This window comes from Lagenorhynchus albirostris, chromosome 17 (assembly GCF_949774975.1).
Source record: "Lagenorhynchus albirostris chromosome 17, mLagAlb1.1, whole genome shotgun sequence".
In the NCBI taxonomy this organism is placed as follows: domain Eukaryota; kingdom Metazoa; phylum Chordata; class Mammalia; order Artiodactyla; family Delphinidae; genus Lagenorhynchus; species Lagenorhynchus albirostris.
In genome coordinates this window covers 20,228,066-20,233,433 of record NC_083111.1, presented here as the reverse complement: position 1 = coordinate 20,233,433, position 5,368 = coordinate 20,228,066, and positions in this window count along the sequence as shown.

Genomic DNA, 5,368 nt, shown 5'->3' with positions numbered 1-5,368 from the left:
GATCGTAAAACTACCAAGGAAACAGGCTGAGAAATGTGCTCACCCCTTAAAGAGAACATATATTCCAATATTCTCTTCAGAGGTAGCCATAGAAAATGATGGCCTCAAGGCTGAGGCTCTTTGAGGATATAGTCAGAAGTCACAAAGAACAATGGACAAGGGAGTTTCTTCCAGAAAACAAAACGGGAGGCTATAGAAGGATCAACCCTTCTACAAGGGTAGAAGGTCTTCATACTATCTTTCCAACAGGATTTCAGAATTGCTATGAACCAGTGACTGCTGCATTTCCCATTCTTCTTTTATCCTAATGGTTTACTGTAGCAATCCTATCCATCTTTGCATATTGGGTATTGTGGTGAGAGTGTAGATAATTTATCTTCTTAGTCCGTGTACCACTGGATCACAGGGATCCACATCTGAACTTGACAGAGAGGACTGCTCATCCCTCAGAAACCCTAGACTTTGAGCTGAATGAAGGATCTGGGTGTGATTTCAAGTTATCTCCCACCAGGAGGGGATGTTTTAGCAAACATGTGTGAGAGAAAGAATGAAATGGGTATTTGATTACCAGGTGGGACAACTTTAGTAGACTTTGGAACCAAATTCTGTTTCCTTCCTTCTTGTGTATAAACGTAGACTGGTGATATATTACCTTTCTAAATTTTGGCCACAGAATGTGAGTGGAAGTCTACATACTACTTCCAGGCCTTTTCTCCATTCTCTTTTTTGTCCTTTCCTAGCAGCTGAAAGCATAGGACGCTCCAGCCCTAGGGAGCAGTGGAACCATTAGAGGAAAGGAGTCTTTGAGTCATGATTTCAAAAAAAAATTGCCCAGAAGAACCACTGGACCAAGGACTCTCATGTAGAATCATTGCATTAGTGAGAAACACATTTTTATTTCAGTGTAACCTACTAAAACTCTGTGGTTGTTACAGTAGTCAGCCTTGCCAGACAGATGCTCAGAATCTCTTGAATTAAGCCACAGAGTCAGGGCATGGGTCTGTTTTAGAAAAAGTAGTGTTGACTTGGGTATAGTGAGGCAGGGGGATGTGGAACAGAACACCAAAATCTGGTGATCAATGTACTTGAGAAACAGAAGGTGAATTAGGTGTCAGAGAAAGAAGGAACAAAAATAACCAGGCAAGGGATGGTGATGGTGAATTTCTAGGCCAAACTTCTACCCGAGCAGACTTTGGAGTATTAAAGCATAGTTTACCGTTGATGGAATGACGTTGGGCACGTGGCTTAATCCCTGTCACCTCAGAGTGGCCAGTCTACTTATTGTCCAAACTAGGATTCTCTTCAAGGGTGTCAGAGATGCTTTTAATAATTACCCCAGAACAACAGACAGAAACCATGGTAGTCCTGAGGAAACTAGATGCACGGTCATATTTCCCTTGTCTACAGCCTGTGCAGTTTTAAGATCAAATAAGGAAAATAAAACAAGTAAAAACACCTAAATGGGAAAGTGAGCAGGTTCTTGTTTTTGTTTTGGTCCCAGTGGATAGTTTTAAGTCAGCTAATGAATTCAACACTCCAATATATTACCCTTAACAGATTTCTAAGTATCCATTTTCCAGGAGGAACTCTGCTGTACCTGGAACAACTTCTAAAAACTGGGCATTTCTTACAAACCCTATCCACAGTGTGTTATTAGGACAAACCCAGATTTCCTCTGCCACCCCTAAGAGAGGCCTTTAACTCTGCTCCTCCCCAACATACATCTCTGCACACATCAAACAGCAACTGCATCGTGGTAGGGAGCAATTCATTTTCATGTTGACCTCATGAAGAGATGCCTGCAGTGTGTCTGCAGCTGAGTGCAAAGTGCAGATTAGGAAGTAAAGCCCCTGCTCCCTTAATGCATTAACACAGCCTCCATTAAGTTGCTCAACCAGGGGGCCAATCCTGGGGGCGGGGGAGCTTTCCTGTGCCAGGGATTCTTGTCTCCTGGGGCCGTTTTCAGAGGGGTGCAAGCCCAGCACAAGTCCATTTTTAATTTATTCCCACATGTGTCTCTCTGACATTTGTTGCTTGTGTTCCCTTTCCCAGCCCCCCAAGCCATGTCCAATTTAGAAAACTAAATATTAAAATAATTAAATGGACATTTTTAGCATAACCAATTTCTTAGCTATGAATTGGATCAACTGTTATAAAAAAAGACTACACAGAAAGTAAAGTTTCCATGAACGTTAATGTTGAAAAGAATATTAGGAGATTTACTAGGAACTACCAGTTCCTCTCTGTTAGGAAGCAGGAAAGTTATAACCACAAGGCTTCTGAAGAGCCTGTGGACAGAAGCTCCACAGATGTGACAGTCCTTCCTGTCAAATCACAGTACAGCTTCCCACCAAATTATAGAAAGCTCTTATAATATGTACCAGGAATTTTTTCATGGAAATGGGTTTAATACACATAAAGTCTTTAGAATAACGGGTATATATGATAAACATTCGGTAAGTGTCAGCTTTTGTTATTACCATTCTTTTAGTGGTAGACTCTTACCTAGATAACCAATATTAATTGGTTTTATAATAATTAATATACATTAGAATATATACACTGTATGTAAAATTAATGTATTAAGAAAATATACTAAATTATTATTTAAAGGTTGAAGGCTTAGTAAATTTTATGCTAAAAAAGAGAGAAAGTAAAGATGAAGGAGACACAGAGACAAAGACAGAGACAGAGAAAGAAAGAAACCTAAATGTGTGTGTTTGTTTGGGGTGAGGAGAGTCATTTAGGGGAAAAGCAAAGAGGAGGTAAAGGTGGCAATGACAACTGGATAAGGGACTCAAGCTAGGAAGTTTTCTCACCATTTGGTAGATGTGATAAATTCTGTTCCATATGGACATTACATCAAGATGAAATGCGTTCCCTGCTTTCGGAAGTGGGAGGGAATAGTGGTTAAGAGGAGGGCTCTGACATCACCCTGCCTCTCGTGTGTTTGTGTGTGTGTGTGTGTGTGTGTGTGTGTGTGTGTGTGTGTGTGTGTGTGTATGCTTTAATTTTTATAAACAGTAAAGGTAGTATTTAAGGAAGTAAAAGTATTTTCTAAAACAGTAATCGGTATCTAAGGAGTTGGTGAGTTCACTACTCACTGGGGGGCGGGGTTCACACATACACATATTCTTGACAACCTTGGGGATACAAGATGTGTAGCCTGGATAATGTCATTAAAATATTCAACCCAATTTCTTTCTTCCCAGTATTTCACTCTCACGTCCCCCTCCCACCCTGACTTCTCCTCTATTGGGACAACTTCACTGTTAGATAATCTTTAGTTCAGTGGATGCCAAAAGCAGAATGCAGAGAGAGAAGGCAATCTCTTCCTGGCTTTTATAGTTGATAGCTTAGATCTGGAGGGAAAATATTAAAGACTGGGGCATAGAGAAAACTTGAATAAGATACAAATCTGCAGGACAGGCAAGAATGCCAGAGAGTGGGGCAAGGTGGGGAGAAAGGGAACACACAGCTGTTGTGTGATCCTGTGCTCCCCCTCCAAGCCGGGTCCTGAGTAGGGGTGATACCCTTAGACAAATTCGAGGATTTGGGAGCAGGGATGTGTTTAAGTTTAAGGCAGATTGAAATCTCTTCCCTTGCACATTGGAGCAGCAGTGGCAGAAGGTAGAAGGGCCTCATGGATGAGAGTGAGGCAACCTGCTTGGACTTTGGATTTGCTTTATGTATAGTCTTTTTAATAACAGTTTATCCAATGCATAGCTAGGAAGTTATGTTAAAAATGTCTATTCAATTGTTTTTAGCATTCAGTTTGAGAATGAGGCAATTTGCTTGGACCGATGATGAATGTCAGAAAGACGAGTTTTCAGAGCAGACAGCGTCACGGACAGCGGACCCCAAGGATTAGATACCTCCCACTCCCAATGTGTACTATGGAAGCCCCCCACCAAATTAAGAAATAACCACAGAGATGGAAGGAATCCAACATTGACTGTAGCTCCAGCTTCATGGGTGTGTGACCTACGTGTGTCACACAGAACTCTAGACTCAGCAGGGACCATCGCTTAGTTTAATGCTCTGTTGTCGTCATCTTGAAATTCTTATTTTCTGAACAAGGGGCTTGCATCTTCATTTGCATGGGGCCCTGCAAAGTATACAGTCCTTCTTGCTTGACTTCTATTCACTTTCCTCAATTCCAGTAGAAAGAGGAATCCAAATAGAAATGGATTTGAGAAAAATTTCCATTTTCTGCGTATCTGAGCTGCAGGTTGGACTCTGTACCAATGTCTCCAGGCCAAGGCCAGGTGGAGGAAGGTGAAGCATGTTCAGATCACAGAAATGGGCAGTCAGTTTTTATTGGAATGCAGAGTATGTAAGGGTCAGGGAAGAGAGAAAACTGGAGAAGGTGTCTGGAGGTATGACCATGAACAACCTTGAGTGGCTCTCCCGTGGAGAGCGGCAGAGTCAAGACAGCCTGGCACACTTGGAAATATGTATAACTCACGTATATGGGGCGTGGAATATACAGCCATGTTCAAGGCATCCATATATAATATAAAAAGTAGCACCTTAACAAGAGAAGACAGCTAGGGGCAGTACTTTGGATTTAGATAAACCTGGCACTAAGTCCTGGATCTGTTGCATCCTCTGCAGAGCTTAAAGCTTCCATTTCCCCTTTGCAAAAGGGGGAAGATTCATGTCACCTCCATTTGAATATTTTTGTGATGAAAAAATAAAGTAACACACATATAGTATTTTCACAGATAGGAACTCCCAAGCTCACTGCGTATAGCTCAGAAGACTCTCTGTAAGTGGGGTTATCTTTTTCTTCAGTTCGAATATCTACTATGTGACACGCTAAGATCTTTAGGTACCATACCTGGATATTTTGGTGTTCAACAAAAAGTGAAATAATAAAGACATGTTTGCAAGAAAATGAGCCAGTATGAGCCCAGAGTTCTTGTCTCCACCCAGGCACAGAGGGTGCAGGGCACTGGGGCTCCATTTCAGGTTCAATCGGCATCCAGCTTGTTGCTTCACTCTTGAAAACAAGTAAAATAAAAATGACATGGAATTAAGGCGTTATTTTTTGACATGTAGTTTGGCTAGACTTACCAAGTTCACTGCTGTGTTTGACCTGTTAAAATACTTGAATTTGGTTCACTAGAGAAATAATACTTTTCCCCTCCTCTCCCACCATGGATGACGGGTCTTTGCTTTCTCCCTTTCATAGCATTTGAACAAGGCCCTTCTGGCCCTACAATAAATACTGTACAGGAGTACTTTTCTACAAGAGGAAACGTATCTTTTAACATGTCACTCCTGGCTTCTGTATGTCTTAAAAAAAAGTCAGATTTAACGTTTAGTTTTTAATGTGGACAAGTAATCACTGGGGATGGAACCA